We start from the raw sequence: 19,322 nt of genomic DNA, 5'->3' as shown, positions 1-19,322 counted from the left end.
TTCCGTAATATTATATACATAATAACGTATTGAAAAGGAGAGCGCTTTTATTTGCCTTTAGAAATAAAAATGATTTATTTAATATTATTTCGAATGAGTACTTTGAGCAGGAATGGTGTGACATTTCTTCTGCAAACAAATTTCAGTGGTTTATTCAGTTTAGTTGAATTTTGCGCAAATCTACACAAGGGATATCTGAGCTACCGGTTCCTAATTATTCAATGTAAGACAAGAGGGAAGGCAGCTAATCATCACCACCCGCAGCCAACTCTTGGGCTACTCTTTTACCAACAAATAGTGGGATTGACCGTAACATTAAAATGCCCCCACAACTGAAATGGCGACCATGTTTGGTGTGATGGGGATTCGAACCTGCGACCCTCATATTACGAGTCTAGTGCCTTAACCACCTGGTCATGCCGAGTCCGCTCAAAGCTACTTGAAATTTATCTGTGCCAGCTGTCTCTAATTATAAAGTAATAGATTAGATAAAAAACAGCTGGTTAGCACAACCCACCACTAATTTCTGGGCCACCTTTTTCTTACGAATGGTAGAATTTAACTTCAACTTGCATTTAAAATTCCCACTGCTGAAAGTTCGGCAAAGGATTTTGTTCCTGGGACCCGTAGATCATGAGTCGAGCACCTTAACCATGTATTCCACGATCCAAATTGATGTCAAGCAGAATAGTGGCTATAGAACATTGACAAACAAATCTGTTTCTTTCGAAAATTGAAGAAGGCTGTCTTAATACGAAATCTGAAACACAGGTTTTATTTTACTTCTGAATCGTCTTCTTTATTACTTGAAGCGTCATATTCACTGCCTTAATCTCTGTTGTAACAGTTTTAATTTAAATTAATTAGTTATAATAGAGATACGAGGACGTGAAAAGATAAATTCATGAAAAGTGATCAAGATAAAAAAAATAATGTTCAGAAGTAAAGTACAACCGACCATTTAAATTTTATATTATACACAAACAAGTTTATAATACAAGTTACGAAAAACAAACAAACAGAATTAAAATATAAATCACATCTGCGGTGCGAAAATAGTTCATAACATAATTTGTCTTCGACTGAATCGCTGGGAATCTTTGATACAAGTTATCTGAGACAACACAACTGGTTCATCAAGCATGAGATCGAAAGATGATCAATCTTTCTGACACAAATCCTTTGAAGTACAAACTGAACTAGACATAATCAATATACCAAGTAAAATCATTGCTTTCGTTGGAAGATGAACCAGTCTACGTATGTGGAGATTTTGTTCTAATTTATTTATAGCTCATTTTGATTAAAAATCATTCATTGTTCTAACAGAAACGTTTAAGTATTACAATTTCTGACATATTTTTCTTTCAAACTGAGTATAAAGTATCAGGACGTTGGTGTTGTAACAACATATATTCAGGTGTTTCAAAAGATATGTTCCTATAAGAGTTGCCTTGACATTTAACTTCATAAAAACACAATAAATCCCAATTAAATTTGTGTTTAGAAGGTATCGAAGAATCATTCATTAAAAACAGTTCACGGTAGGTCAAAAGTAAGTTTAGGAACTTGCAAAGTAAAAATCCAAAATTCGATTTCTTACTTTGGGCAGAATGCAAATGGTTCATTGTGTAGCGGCATGGCCAAGCGTGTTAAGCCGTTCGACTCGCAATCCGAGGGTCGCGGGTTCGAATCCCGGTCGCACAAAACATGCTCGCCCTCCCAGCCGTGGGGGCGTTATGTGACGGTTAATCCCACTATTCGTTGGTAAAAGAGTAGCCCAAGAATTGGCGGTGGGTGGTGATGACTAGTTACCTTCCCTCTAGTCTTACATCTGCTAGCGCAGATAGTCGTCGAGTAGCTTTGAGCGAAATTAAAAAAAAAACAAAAAAATCATTGTGTAGCTTTACACTACGAAAACAACAGCAACATTGGAAACGACCAAAGTTTAGAAATGTACAAAAACATGTATATCCATACATAAGTCAACTGTACGATGATATGGTCCGTGCAACAAAATAAAAGTTAAATATTGCCCCAAAACTTTAACAGTTAGTTATTTGTTAAAATGTATTGGTATTCTCTTCATCCGTAAACTTAAAACAAATAAATCAACCTTAGTGGTCGATCTCAATCAAGAACATTGTTTTAAAAGCCCCAAATATTATATAGAACTGGATTTAAATTTCGACTATGCTAACAGCTTGGATACGTTTAACTATCGTATTTAGTTATTCCTATGCAGGATCAAACAAAAAGGCAGAACTGTTAAATTATAATATAGTACTATACTTAGTACTATATTTGTGCTTTTATTTGGTATTAATTTTACGTTATGTTCTATTATTTAGAACATATTATTCATCTTTTATTGTATTACTTTATTGTTTGTCTGTTTACGATTTACCTGTTCTCTATGGAGACCAGTGGTCTCTGTATTCTGCTTCATAAAACTGTTACGAACAAATATATATATATTTTCGTGCACCCTTTGTTTTATTATCTGCATATTCGTTATCTGTGTTAATAAAAGAAAGGATGCACACAAAAAAAACATGAGAAAGTTGATAAAACTTACAGAAATCAATACTGAAGGTTTTAGCAGTAGAACACTGATTTGTTTGTTTGTTTTGAATTTCACGCAAAACTACACAAGAGCTATCTGCGCTCGCCGTCCCTAACTTAACAGCTTAAGACTAGAGGGAAGGGAAATAGTCACCACCACTAACCGCCAACTCTAGAGTTACTTTTTTATCAATGAATAGTACGATTCACTATAAGTTTTTAACGTTCTTACAGCTGTAAGGGCGAGCATGTTTCGTGTGACAGAGTTCGGAACCCGCAACCCTCTATTGCGAGTCCAGCGCCCTAGCCACCTGGCCATGCTACACAATGGGCTATCTTTGTTAATAGAAAGAAACTAACATTAATTAGCTGAAGTTTATAAAGGTACTTGTGGTGGCACGTCGGTAGTAAAACGAATGAAACAAGGAGAAGTGCAATTTGACAAATAAGAAATGTTGAAGGATTTTAAAAAATAAGTGTGCTTCGCGTATTCCCGCTATGCTACACAAGAGCTATCTGGCTAACATTCTCTAATTGTGAAGGTAGACAGCTAATTAACAGCATCCACTGTCTCTCTTTTAAGGCATCGATGGTTCCCCGTGTATGGAGCTCCATTTTCGGCAACTGGACGCGATTCAGAATCCAGCACCCTAACCATGCGGCAACAGTACACGATTCAGAATCCAGAACACTAGCCATGCGACACGGAACATGATTCGCAATCCAGCACACTAATCATGCGACAACGGAACACGATTCACAATCCAGCACACTAACCGTGCGGCAACAAAACACGATTCATAATAACGCAAATTAACCATGTGGCAATAGGACACAACTAACAATACGACACATTAGCCATTTAGTCCAGTCCGGCAATAAACTTCAGTTAATTTTTACTTCACATTATGAATGATTAAAATAAATATTCAGAACGATAGAACACAGAATGGTACGTATGATATAGAGAGTAAATAGAAAAAAAATGAAGGGGAATAATAATTGCAGCACAGTGTGATTAATAATTAAGAAACCGGAATATTAAATAATTAATTGTGAAACTGAATGATCAGTATCTTTAAAAAAATTAACACAAAATCACCAACAGTTCGATAGATGAAACAAAAAAATTCTACCAACAGAATAAATGAAATACTGGGACTGGGCCTTAATTATACTTAATGTCAAGGGTTTATAACTGCTGAATCAATTAGTGATAATCATTATAAATATCTGTTTCACTATTCTGTTTGTTTGTTTGTTTGTTTGTTTGAATTTCGCACAAAGCTACTCGAGGGCTATCTGTGCTAGCCGTCCCTAATTTAGCAGTGTAAGACTAGAGGGAAGGCAGCTAGTCATCACCACCAACCGTCAACCCTTGGGTAACTCTTTTACCAAAGAATAGTGGGATTGACAATCACATTATATCACCCCCACGGCTGGGAGGGCGAGCATGTTTGGTACGACCGGGATGCGAACCCGCAACCCTCGGATTACGAGTCAAACAACTTAACACTATTTTGTATATCCCAAGTAAGAATTCTGTGTCCTACGGTGGGACAGTGGTAAGTCTACAATTTGATTCCCCTTGGTGGACAGAATCAAATTCTGATGTGGGTTTACTATAAAAACTCACACACTCCAAAAATGTATATCGAATTATCAATATTTGTTACCTAGTTTTTTTATCATTCTGATCTATATGTAGGTAGCTTGTTAGATTAAAACTTATTATCGATAATCGAATGTTCAGTAGATTCACTGAACTGTCAATACATCTTAAATCAGTATTTCAAACGTGAACTTCTCGTAAGTCATTTGATTTGAAGAACATTTGGAAGCATACTTCGCGATGACAACATTTGCAAGCATATTATATGGAGGTCGTTGGTTTATCTTGGCTGACGTATATATATATAATACACACAATACCAGTATGTAACTGGTGGTCAAATTTGTTTTACCAAGACCAATCTAAATATGTAGGTTTAAAGCGGTGAAATTTTATTTTTAATGAAAACAGAGCTAGATACAAATTTTATTTACACTAACATAACATTTAGTTAAAAATAAAAATAAAAGTTCAGTCATGAGTTTTATTTTCCAAAAAACATTAAGGAACAGCTAAGTCAAAGACTAGTCCGTAGTTTTACTGTCTATCTATATATACTTAATAACTGCATGTGCTAGGGAAAGAGTATTTGGTTTCAAATCTATTATACAATATGTATTAAATTACTCTCAGTGCTACCCTCTAGTTATTCGTTTCACACTTATACGAAGATCGAATTTTGCAACAGCGAATAAAAAGTTACAGCGGCATCTATTGTATAATTTCTTCTCATCGAGTACTATGTTATTTTTAAACAATTCATCGGACAATTATACTGACTAACAAAAAAGTGATTATGAACAGTTTTGACATTGAATCATTTTTAATATATTAAAGTAGCAATTATTAAGAAAAACGCAAAGAGTCAAAACAGAAAGATAAAAATCGCAAAGTAATGTAAATATAATAGATAATTTTTGATTCTTTCTGGTACGTAATAATTTTGTGCAGTATAATTATTAAGTTTTACTTACTATTCAATAAATCTAACAATTACTCCATTACTCACTGAAAATCCTTTAATAAATTACATATCTAGGTTTACAACGCTATTTTTTTTCTCTTATTAACGTTTACTTTGGTACAATAACTAGATTCATATTTCACTCATAATAACACAATGGTTGCCCCAGTCTGTAAATAAATCCAGTATTTTTTTGCTCCAGTTAACGCACATTTCATCAACTATAATATTGGTATGAGCAACAATGCAATGTTGCTATAAAACAAGTTACTCTATTATACTGCAATTAGAACGAGCTACAGAAACATTCATATTAGCAATTAGATTGAACATTAATATCAGTTTTGGTTATATTTAAATACAATGAATAGATCACCTCAAAAATAGGTATTGAGAAATATCTTATTGTAAACCGGCCACATTTGATATAAAACATTTATTTTAGTTCAAATAAAAACCAGAAGATGGCAGAACGATATTTTATGGATTGGAAACATACAGAAAGGACAAAAGTATTACACATATAAAAGACATGCGTGTGGATGAACTGGCGGTTCTACAGCCGCTATTCTCTATAACAATAATTAGAATAATTTTGAGCACCTAAAGTCATATTTAAACGAAACGTGAATTTCATTTTCCAAGAATTTAATGGAACCTCTAATTTAAGGACTAGTCCATGGTTTTTACTAAGGGTGTGTGTATATTTAAATGCACTAGAAAAAGACAATGTATCCAACGCAAAGATTACACTTTTAATGAGAAACACATTACTTTAAACTGATAACACTACTGAAGCAGTAGTGTTAATTAAAGCTTTCCTTTGTTTATCTAATATGTTTACATGTCTTCATTTTCTAACGAGGACTGTGCAAAGAGGTAATTAATAGCTTCTGAAGAAAAGTTAATTAATTTCATAGATCAAATCTAAAAATTAACTGATAATTCTTCTCATAATTAGTAATTAGTAGTCTATACTATCACCTTAATCTAATTGTTGATAAAGTACTTTTTTAAAATTAGTGATTAAACTTATGATGACCGTCCTAATCAGGATAAAAATTGATACATATTTTTCATAATTTTATTTGTCGTACGTAATTAATATAACTCTATATAAGAGTTACGTTACCAGAAATAAATATAAATATTACAAATAAATACCTAATAAAAACAAAACCTTTAAATATTCGAATGCTTTGGACCATCTGCAAGGTATCATCTCTGTTAACGATATTTTCAACCATAAACCCAGTTATATATCACAACGTGTGGCAAGTTCTAAACCCATAAACTAATCTATGGATGAAGACTAATATTCATAACAATAAAAATTAGTAATGATGACAGTACATTTCTGAAACGACATAATCGATAATATTAATGATACTTTAAAAAATGATATTTGTTCATCTGCAGAACAACCACAACAAGAACAACATACAATTGTTCTAGTTATGCCATTATATAACACTTCTCTCTGTTTAATTTTTAGTCATAGTAAAATAACTTTTAGAGAAAGGCTATTTACTAGATTATTTATTTGAATTTCTATTTCTAGCTTTTGACGAAAAATTTAAGGCCTGGCATGGCCAGGTGGGTTAAGGCGTTCAACTCATAATCTGAGGGTCGCGGATTCAAATCCCTGGCGCACCAAATAGGTTCAGCCGTGGGGACGTCAATCCCATTATTCGTTGGTAAAAGAGTTAGCGGTGGGTGGTGATGACTAGCTGCCTTCCCTCTAGTCTTACACTACTAAATTAGGGACAGCTAGCACAGATAGCTCTCGTGTAGCTTTGCGCAAAAAAAAAAAAAAAAAAACAAACGATAAAATCCCCTCCTCTCCCAGATAAATACATAATTCTTCCCTTATTCTCAAAACAGAAGTTATTCAAAGTTACTTCCAAAACTGTCCATTATTTAAAGCAGATTACATGGGATGATACTCAACGCTTGTAAACGTAGTATTTGTGATTTGTCTATAATATCACAGATGGCGCTTCATCTGTAGAAACGTGGCTGGAGGGGGGGAGCTCAGGCATACTTTCTGTAACTAACTGTTGTGAGACTCACAACAAACTATCCATGCACATTATAGTAATTGAAACCCACTCTCTAGTTTCATAAGTCCTCAAACTTTCCACCGTGCCAAAATTATATCCGATCTATTTGTTCACGCATTACATGTCGAAATATTTTATATCAGATTGCTTTCGCAGTTTCTCGTTGGGACATCAATAGATCTACATACTTATAATTCTAAAATCTGGGGTTCTGTTCCCCGATGGCAACACAGCAGGTAGCCCAATGTAGTTTTACCCTAAAAAGTTACTTTTATAATGTTGTATCAATTTTATTAATACATCTCTTAGAAAGTATGCTTGGTCAGATTGTTTAATGAATATCGTACGAATTATATTGACAGTTTTTTGTTGTTTTTTTGTCAAAACATGCTTGATCAGATTACTTCGAGAATGTCGTACCAGATTTATCAACACATCTTTGTCAAAACATATTGGGCCAGATAGCTTCAGATTATAATATATTTATCAACCAGTTGAATATCACTCTGTTAGTGTTAATAACACGTTTCTGAACAAACATTTGAAGTTCTGAGGTAACATACACACTATTTATGTTTGTTTTTATATAACTATTTGGTGCCTAGTTCAGGTCTTACAATATAGGTACAGGTTTTAACAAACGCTCAACTAAACTTCTCCAATGTTACTGCATGCGCGAAAATGTTATGTAGTACCATTGCTTTTACACTGCATTCGAGCTTTCTTTTCAAAATTCTTAGCAACAGTATTAAGGCCAGCACAATTTATACCTTGGCAGTTAAACTAGGCAACCAAAGTATTGTTCAATAAACTACACACAGATATATGCAGAGAGTTTTGTTTGTTTGGGAATTTCGCACAAAGCTACTCGAGGGCTATCTGTGCTAGCCGTCCCTAATTTAGCAGTGTAAGACTAGAGAGAAGGCAGCTAGTCATCACCACCCACCGCCAACTCTTGGGCTACTCTTTTACCAACGAATAGTGGGATTGACCGTCACATTATACACCCCCACGGCTGGGAGGGCGAGCATGTTTAGCGCGACGCGGGCGCGAACCCGCGACCCTCGGATTACGAGTCGCACGCCTTACGCGCTAGGCCATGTATGCAGAGAGAAACTTTCATACACGTAAATGCATATCTATATATAAAATTATAAGGCTTGTGAAATATAAAGCAGGCCTACAAGTGATTGATTCTTGCGAATATTCTCACAAAGCTACGTAAGGGATATCTGAGCTAATCATTCTAAGTTTAAACTAATAGAAGATTTGGAAGATAAGTTACTAAGCATCCACAGCTAAGCCTTTCGCTATTCAAACAGAACAACGCAATATGATTGTCACTCTTGTGAAGCATTTGTAACTCCAAAATGTTGAACGTGTTTTATGTTATCTTTTACATTAACGGGACAAAAATCATGACCTTTAGATGCATAACCCGGTACTCCAATTACTAGACCACTTCTGGTCAACAGACCAGCGTACTCACTCAGCTAGATGTGAAATTAGGCAAGTATCTACTTTAATCGGTTAGGCAAAGAAAATATATGTCAATTTATCCTCGAGATTTTCATTATTTTGCCCTCAAATTTTTATTCAGATCTCTAAAAGAGAAACAAAAATAAAGTAAACGTATACTTAGACCATTAGACCAAGATAGAAAATTGTGAATGAGTAAATCTGAACCATTATGAATCTGTGCACAATTTATTTTTATTTACTCACGAGTATGAATGATAATAGCATTTTTGATTATATTATTATATAGTTAACCGTTATGTATTTTAAACTATCCCAATTGTTTAGTGAACACTTGTTGAATTATTCTAGCAATTTTCTTCTGTAGTGTAACCATTTTCGACTTACAATTGTAGTTCATTAATTATCTGCTGTAACGTACCAAGGCGCTGTTAAGCACATACATATAAACAAAGAGGAAGAAACGGAGATGGTTGGTGTGGGATACACTTTTACCTGGCAGAAAGAGTTAATACGTCATGGCATATGAACAACAATGGACTATTTGGTTCTTCATAACATATGAACAACAATGGTCTATTTGGTTTTTCATAGCATATAAACAACAATGGACTATTTGGTTCTTCATAGTATATGAAAAACAATGGACTATTTGGTTCTTCATAGCATATGAAAAACAATGGACTATTTGGTTCTTCATAGCATATGAACAACAATTTGGTTCTTCAATACTCTTCTTAGACACATACTATTGAGAAAAATAAATATTTAAATTCAACCTTATTTTTCAGGAAATCATCGATTTCCATGGTATAATCCCCTAAATGGTTGGTCTCCGCTACTGTTGATAGCAACTCTTTTCAAAAGCCAATCATGCTGTTATAAAAGTAAAATTGTCTAACTCGGAGCTTATCCCGTCTCTTCCAAACATATTTCAGTGCAATAAAGAATCAACATAAAATAACTTTTTTAGATAAAGGGCCGAAACGTACATTTTCACACTCTTGTAAGGTTATGTTGACAGTACTTCTGCCTGAGCTTAAGTTAGGTGATATTGGTACTCGTAACGAGACTCATATTATCTCGCCATATTGTTATAGGCCTTATAATTACACACACATGTTATTTTTAACGTATCCGCTGTGTGGATGTTTATTTTAAATTTTATTTATCTGTTAACATTGCAGTTCCAGAAATTAGGGATATCTCAACCTAAGGAGGTAGGCTTGATCTCTATAACCAAGTTTATGCCTTTACCAACTAGCTTGATTCACTGGTTAAAAGCATGACACTTTAAACCCTTTGTGTTTTGCATTGAAGTATATTCAGATCGGACCCAGGATTTAAAACAAAAGAAGCTACAAAGGAATGGATATCAGAGAGTCCGAGAGGGGACTTGCCCCTATGAAAAGTTCTAGGATTCCTTAAGTTCGAAATCTCTCTAATGCTATTTTCTGACATATCCAGATGGTTTTTTTCCATTCTTTCCCACCTTAAAATTACCAATAAACATTGCAAATGACTATTACTGCTGAAACCATCTTTGACCTTATTTACATAACTACAATAACTAGTTAGAGCCATGATCTTGAAAAGATGGATGAGAATATGGACAAAAAGTCATACAGGTGGAGAGTATTTCTTTAAAGACCCGTTGTGAGTTTCAAATTCATTCATATTTTGGAAGAAGAAATTATTTATGCTTATCTTACCGCCAATCTTTCACACCTTAAGCCATCCACCACGTCGTTTAACAAACACAAATAAATTATTCCAGACAAAAAGTAAAAATATTTCTACAACTTACAGCTTTGTTTTTTGTTTATTTCTATTTACTTTTGTACTCTATTCTTTGATTTTTTTTTGCATTGTAAAAGGAAGGTCCAGACTATTGGATTTGCACCTTATAAGAATAGCTGCTGATTATAATTCTATACAGATATTCTGATACGTCATTCAAATTGCTAGGAAAACAGCATCAACATGCAATATCAGTTTTCGATATCTGTAGTTACTAATTGTTGTCGTTTTATTATTGTTATGTATTGGTCGTTAGATACATCAGGTTCCAGAATGAAGTCACTCAGATATATTCTTTAAAGAAACATTTATTTGACAGTGAAACAACTATAGTAAATTAAGGTAACTATTACAGACAGCCGGATCCCAGCGCCATATACCATGAGAGAGAGGTGAATGGGCAATCCCAAAACGTAGCCAAGTTACATTTGTCAACAACCCTGGCCTTCAAACATTTAATATGCCTAGAATAACACCTATAAATTACTGAAACGCTAACACAACAGTTGTAAATGGTTATCTAAGCCTACATCTGGTGTGGTGTCATGCAATGGAGTCAGATTTCCTGATGTGCGTTCTGAAAGCTAAAGTTATTCTTTCTAATTGATTTACCGACCGATCCACTGAGGCCTAAAAAGTCATAAGAAAAAAAGAAAAACACTGTTTTCTGTAAATATTTATATATAAATATGAATATCTTGCTTCAGCCTACCTACTAATATAACGAAGTAGATTACACACATCTTACATGACAGATTGCACTTTTCTTTTCTTTTCAGAATGCTAGGGCCTGATGGGTAGAGAAGTCTACATGCAATCACACATTTGAATCCTCATCACCGAAGCTCCTCGCTTTTTTAGTCGCGATTGCGTTTTAATGTTACGTTTAAGCCCACTGCTCGTTTACAACAGTTCAAGAATTGATGGTGAATAGTGTTGATTAGCTGACTGCCATCTGGTTTATAACTTTCAAATTACAGACGGCTAACATAAATAGTTCTCGAGTAGCTTTGTAAGGAATTCAACAAACAAACACAACATACTTTCTGAAACATTGATCACAAATATAATTTAAATTATTATAATATAATGGAAAAATGCAGTTATGTAATATAGAACACAATGGTATACATTTATATAGCTGGTTTATTTCACTGTTGGCATTGTTTAGAAATATAATGATAGGCATATACAAGCCCATAAATCAACCATTTAACAACTTCAACCAGAGATATCGCATACACACTTTCCAAGTAAAGTGGTGTTAGTTTCCAGATGTATGAATTTACAATGACTTATCGCATATAATTTATATCAGTGGGATGTAATTTACGCAAGAATTTTGAAAACAGATCAAATGGAATTAGGTTTGTTTTAAACAATTCGAGAACTGACAGCTTAAAAGCCACATCGTCTTAAACACCAATACAATCAGAAAATATTATCTATATATATATCTATATAAAACCATGAGCTTTATTGAATTAATATTATTTATATATGATATTTAACACTTTCAATCAAACACAGTATTTTTACTTTTTTATAGTATGCGAAAAAACTGGATAAGTTTTGAAGTAAGTAAAGAAATAAATATGGATTTAATTTCTTTTGTAATATATACATGTTATTTTTATTTAGTAACACAATAACTACAAAAAGCAGATATTAAACGCATAACCAGTAGAACAGACAAAATAAGAGAAAGGATGAATACAAGTGGATGTATGAGTTATACTAAAGTCATTTAAAAGTCATACAACATCGTTATAATTATATGGCAACATCTGATCGTACCATATCTGACATTTCTATTGAAAAGTCACCGTTGAAAAGTTGTTATGTTTATAGTGCACTATCTCACTGTGTTAACAGCTTTCCAGAATCCACCCAACGTAAGAAAAGGGTAATTTCATAGGGTCAGATTTCATAGGTTCTGTGTATGAAATATCCTGAATACCCGTTTCATTATGTACCTAGTTGAGATATTTGATGGTAAAATGGAAAGTATGAATATAAACCACGCTATAATATGAAGGCAAATCCCAATATTCGTTGGGAGAGGGTAGCTCTATAGTTGATGGTGGGTAGTGTTGATTAGCTTCCTTCCCTCTAGTCCTTCACTGCTAAATGAGGGAAGGCCAGTGTTGATATCTGTCGTATACTACAGCTTTGCGCGAAATTTAAACACATACAAAATATGGAGCGTTTCTTTACACGGGCCCGGCATGGCCAAGCGCGTTAAGGCGTGCGACTCGTAATTTGAGGGTCGCGGGTTCGCATCCCCGTCGCGCCAAACATGCTCGCCCTTTCAGCCGTGGGGTGGCGTTATAATGTGACGGTCAATCCCACTATTCGTTGGTAAAAGAGTAGCCCAAGAGATGGCGGTGGGTGGTGATGACTAGCTGCCTTCCGTCTAGTCTTACACTGCTAAATTAGGGACGGCCAGCACAGTTAGCCCTCGTGTAGCTTTGTGCGAAATTCCAAAACAAACAAACTAAACACATACCAAAATACAGACAATACAAAATTTAATTATTACTTTATCATACAAAGTCCCTCGCAGCACCGAATAACATTAAAATTATTTCACAAATACGCAAATACTGAGGTATATTTCCATCACGTATATTATATCGATCAAGCTCACATAATAAATCATTTTTTGCCAATTTCTCTGAAAGTAAATTAGAATATTATGCAAGAGTCTCTTCTTCTTTCTAAAATAGATATTAACTAGGCTACCGATTACTAGGCTACAAAACAGAACTTAGTTTAACGCTATTTTAGCATTTTAAAAGGAAAAAAAATAGTAACAATGACAATTACTATTAAGTAAAGAGCTAATACATATATGGCCGTTAGCCCTAAAAGGGGTTGGACCAAGTACTACATACTCTGACGTGTATGTAGATTCAACACCAACATCTTACTGTAAAAAAAAATGATAGCACTGACAGGAGGAAGAAGTCCAAGTTTTCCTGATGAAGAAACAAGCGAAGTTTCTTTACACTTGACCCCAACGTAGACCATTTCACCACCAATCAAGATTATATAAATGTTTACACTGAGGTAGAGAAGTTAAAAACAACTCAATAAACTGTCCCTCTTTGGGACAGCGGTAAGTCTCCGAATTTACAACGTTAAAATCAGGGGATCAATTCCCCTCGGTGAACGTAGAAGATAGCCCCATATGGCTTTGCTAACACAAAACAACACACAGTAAATAAGCTAGGCCTAATTAATACCTTTTAGATCATGAAGTTTTTGGAAATATTTTTTTCCTTAAAGCTAAGAGCTTTTTAAAATAAAAAAGTCTGAAAACACGTGAGTTTTAAAATTAGATAACATTAACTAAACTGATATTCAGAAGTTTTTCTTACAGTTATTTAATGTGGTAACGTATGATTTGATTTGTGACGAAGTCAAATCACCAATAATTTTCTTCCTCATGAGAACAATGTTTCGTATACTTCATATTTAATTTTATGCGTAGTGCTAATGTATTTTCGAGTTTATTTTCCACTTCAATACGTTTTTAAGACTATTAAAATCTAAAACTGTACATGGTATAGCTTCGACGTCTATCGAAAATTGAGGTGAAACAACCATGTTAAAATAAGGTAAGAAGGCCAATAAAAGTTATATTGTGAAACACGCCCTACCATTAAACGTTACCACACAAAAGTACTTAACATTGTAATTTATATCTCTTCAGCGCCCGCACACCAAACCAATAGTTATATATATATATATAGTAGACTCGTTAAGTTGTCTTTCATCTATTCAGGGTTTCTAGCTTTGCTGTCTAGGACTATCACTTATGTAGTTAAGTGTACATCATTCTAGCTACTTACATTCTCGGGTTTCACTTTATGAAGACCAAATATTGGTCACTAATGTTCGTGTTACCTTTCGCTAACTTTCAACGACTGTAAATGAAACTTTAGTGTTAAAAATCATGCAGGAAAGTTAACTTGTTTTTAACTATTTTATAACTGCGGAAGGTGCATACGAAATTGAATTACCTTTCGTGGAACTAAGAAGTTATCTTTATAAATACTAAAGTTTAAATTAGAATTCAAATGATTTTGAGAAAACTGTTGCTATACCATTCTATAAGGTTGTGCTGTATATGTATATACTTATCTACATTTTCTTATAAATGACTGTACCACTAAAATGAAATAAAATACATGATGATATCATACCTTGTGCTCATGGTATAGATTAAACTTTTTTTTTTTAAGTTCGTGAATCAACATGGGCGGTTGTTTCGTTTCCTGACATTGTAAATAGCTTAAAATAACAAATCGCTATATTTGTTGTAAAAGTAATTGTTATATAACCGACTGAACATTGGTCGGAAAGCATAATAAGCACCATCTACTTATTACCAGTTTTGCTTGTTTGTTTCTTTTTGAATTTCGCACAAAGCTACACGAGGATATCTGCCGTAGCCGTCCCTAATTTAGCAGTGTAAGATTAGAAGGAAGGCAGCTAGTCATCACCACCCACAGCCAATTATTGGGCTACTCTTTTACCAACGAATAGTGGGAGTAACCGTCATATTATAACGCCCCGCTGAAAGGGCGAGCATGCTTGGTGCGACGGAGATTCGAACCAGCGATACTGACGCTTGTGTACTCGTTGAAATATATTTGTTTTAACTATTCTTTGAAAATCGTTAAGCCAGTATAGGAAGTTAAATATATACAGTTGGATTAATAATACATCTTGCTTTCATATATAAAGTTAGTGTGTGTGTGTGTGTGTTTTTCTTATAGCAAAGCCACAACGGGCTATCTGCTCAGCCCACCGAGGGGAATTGAACCCCTGATTTTATATATAAAGTTAGAAAATAAAAGTAGAATATTTGCTTAGCTGTGAGGTACATAATACAGTGCCATTGGCCAAGAATGAACACAGTATTATCTTATTCAAGCATTTATTTCATCTACAAAGACCCACAATGTCATCCAGTTGTTACATAGACAAAGATTAGTAAATATTCCAGGCTCGGTAAAAAGTCAGGAATTTTGAGATAGGCAGTAAAAGTTAAAAATATTTTAAGATAAACCTGTTCACAAATTAAACAAACTTGCTCAGCTACTGAACGATTATGTACGGCCTCATTAGTTTCAAGCCAAATCCTTTGTGAATGAATCTTCACTGTTTTTAAATCATAAGTCTAACTTTGGGTTTGACGCTTATTTTAAACCATACAGTTCACAGTGATTCAAGGCACACAAGTAATCCAATTGAATATCTATCAAGATTAAGTTACTTGCATTTTTGCTCGTCATTAGAATCTTACAACTCTTATAATTTCTATTATATTGAAATCAATAAAAAATGAATCGTTTTTCATGTTTAGATAGGAACTGAAAATTTCCTTATTAGAAATCACGTTTATCAGACATGGTGCTAAACTAACAGTCTTTTAAGTGAGAACGTAAATTTTATCTCTCTTTAGTGTGCTTAACTCACAGTTTGATGGTCGCGGTTTCAAATCCTTGTCACACCAAACATGTTCGCCATTTCAGTTAAGTTATAACGTGATGGAAATCCCACTATTCGTTGATAAAAGAGCAGCCCAAGAGTTGGGGTGTATGGTTTATTACTAGCTGCCTTCCCTCTAGTCTTTCATTGCTAAATACCTACAGCCAGCGCAGATAGCCTTCGTGTGGAATTTTACGAATTTCAAAACAAACCAAATCACAAATTTTAAAAGATAAAGTGCACTACGTTCAAAGGAGGTTTTTGAGGTACTGATTTCACAATTAGTAGAAATAACAACGAAAATGCAAAGAAAAATCTACGCTTAACAGAAAACTCTGAAATAAGAGTTTCTGTAAGAAAACATATACGAGATACATAACTTAGCATTTGTTTTGTACATTTTCTTTCTATATATTAGTGATCTAAAAAGAACATGATAAGTGTTTTACAAGTCTATTTTAGAAACAAGAAAAAATGAACGAAAATAAAGGACTCTAAAGCGAGTTTTTCCTTGCTTTGAATTAAACTGAAAAAAAAATCGTCATACGTATACTTCAAACTTAAGAAAGCAAACTATTAATGTAACATTATATATAGAGAGAGACAGAGAAAGAGATATCATTGAGTTGAGTGCGTTATATTAAGACCACTTGAAATATGCATACGGAAGAATCATCCAACATCCATAGTAAACAGAAATCGAAGTGGAACTTCGTTTTGAAGTGTTTGGCGTAAAATACTAAAAAACTGATAGCTTTTTAGAAGGGTATGTAACGGCACTTTTCGACGCAAAATATTTATACACACAGATCATAGGGATTTGCAGTTCTTTGTTTGTTTGTTTGTTTGGGAATTTCGCACAAAGCTACTCGAGGGCTATCTGTGCTAGCCGTCCCTAATTTAGCAGTGTAAGACTAGAGGGAAGGCAGCTAGTCATCACCACCCACCGCCAACTCTTGGGCTACTCTTTTTACCAACGAATAGTGGGATTGACCGTCACATTATACACCCCCACGGCTGGGAGGGCGAGCATGTTTAGCGCGACGGGGATGCGAACCTGCGACCCTCAGATTACGAGTCGCACACCTTAACACGCTTGGCGATGCTGGGCCAGTTCTTATCGGAGGTTTTGAAATTTCTAAAACGGGTAGTACCTTCTGTACTTCGTAATATATAAAAACAAAGAAATGTCTAGGTAAAGCTTATGTCAAACAAAATAAATGTTTAATGTCACACCTAAAACGTGTAGTACCTTTGCATCGAACAAACGGTTCATGTGGTATTTGCTAAATATAGTTAAATGCGTAGCTGAAACCCTCATTTAAGCATTACACCTATCGCTGATGCAAACCTTTTCCTGTGAGATAAGATGTAAATCAGCTTTTAAGATACATCCTAGACAAACAGTATTGAAGTAATTATGGAAAGATCACACGTCTCGCACAAACATTAGCCACAAACAACTAGTAATTGCAGCTAAATGATTAATTTATGACTGGATCGATTCATTATTGAATAACATAAAACATAAATGCAAAAAATTATAGATTGCTCTGATATTTGTATTTGCATTAGACAGAGCGTAACACCTTGTTATTACGCTACAATATGTTTACAAATATATCATCGTGAAATATTATTTCAAATGTCTTTGAAATTACACTCAAATCAGACAAATTGTTTTGTTTTAATTTCAGTTTCCATATAAGCACATACATTCCTGATACTATTCATATCGAGATTTCATTCAAGCCAACCCAGGTGCGAATGTTCCGTTTACCTATTTATCCTCTCAGGAATTGTTTCATCACATTTATAGCATACTAAGAATTGTTCCTCAGGGTTTGTTTGTTTCAAGGTAGTTGCTCAGGGCTACTCAAGACCTATATGCGCTAATTTTGAACTGATCGACAAAAGGAGAATCACCTAGTCAACAGCACCCACCGCTAACTCTTGAGTTACTCTTTTCTGACTGATTAGTGGAATTTGACTGTTACCCTTTTAACGCACACAAGTCTCTGGGGTGGTAAGTAACGAGATACGAATGATTGCATGCATAATCCGGGGTACTAACCACTTGTTTAAGCTTGGCCTATTTGCTAGAGTATGACATGATAAGCAAGAACCTAATTATATCTGTTAGTAATCAATCAGTTTGGTAACATCAGTTTTATGGTGGACTTCCAACACTACTGGCTAAGATGCAGAACACACCTCAGCCTGCAATATTATTCTCAATACTGTTCTTCTCTTGTCCATTGTTGATGTTATCAAACAACTGTAATGTGGATTCATCTTTAAAGTTCACTATATTGCCGCTTTGTTAACCCCATACCTTGAAATCTGTTACCCAATTGAGCCTTTGGGTTTGATTATCTCTACCAAGCAACTACATATCTATTAACAACACTTCGTGATAATGTGTATCTTATTATTCTGGTCGTATCTATCATTAACACCTGTACTTAGAGATAATTCATTGCCAATATTTTTAGTGGACTGCAGTGTATGAAGAACATAATCTGAGTTACGTAATACCAATTTCAAAGAATGTAACTTTTCTACATAGACCGCTAGTACAGTCAACGGTACAAATATCACGAACTTTCTCCACACATCTACCAATGAAACATTAAACTTAAAATCAATCTGTTGTGCTGTGAACAATGGGAGCGTACATCACACTAGTGCTGGGAATTGTATGACTGTTACTTTGCAGGCATTGTGCAGATGTGGCACCGTCTGATTGATTAAATGATAACGCATCACAATGTGAGCTATCGAAACTTAACTGCACTTATGTAGTATTTCCAGTAATCGTAGTTCACGCTTTCGAAATTATTCGCATACTCTGCCAGATATTACATCTATTTGTGAGGTGAAAGTTTTAGTTATACAATCTCAAATAATTTAGTTACGGTATTTGGTGGTATATTTACATATGCTTTAATATATGTTATTGAAATGCCGTGTTTATACTACTTACCTACTGTAGCTATTGTTGGTCTATTATTCGAATGTTGGAGTTATTTTGTTTGAATACTGCTGCTATACCTTTTTGGAAATATAGATATATGCTGCACGAAAGTTACGTATTATTAAAGTAAAGATAATTTTCTACTTTAATAGTTTACTTATGCTATTCTAATGATATAGCTATCTTACTGCATGTTATATGGTTATGCCAAAAAATACTGCATTTATAATAAAATTGTTGCTACTCAGACACTTTCGTTACATTCCTGAAACGTTGCTAATATTTCCTTTTAAAGCTATAAATAGATACATTAATTAAGTGCTAAATGTTTTTGAATTTTTCCGCCTCAATTATTTCAAT

At 34.3% G+C, this 19,322-nt stretch overlaps 1 protein-coding gene across 4 annotated transcripts in view; it reads right to left on the bottom strand.

The window, feature by feature from the left end:
* The window catches only part of LOC143244972 (eye-specific diacylglycerol kinase-like), a 324,629-nt gene that overhangs the window by 161,913 nt on the left and 143,394 nt on the right, over positions 1-19,322 (bottom strand). The gene's annotated exons all lie outside the window — the stretch shown is intronic.

The sequence above is a fragment of the Tachypleus tridentatus genome, chromosome 1, assembly GCF_004210375.1.
Source record: "Tachypleus tridentatus isolate NWPU-2018 chromosome 1, ASM421037v1, whole genome shotgun sequence".
NCBI lineage: Eukaryota > Metazoa > Arthropoda > Merostomata > Xiphosura > Limulidae > Tachypleus > Tachypleus tridentatus.
The sequence above is the reverse complement of the archived record's forward strand: the minus strand, read 5'-3'. Positions and strand labels throughout refer to the sequence as shown.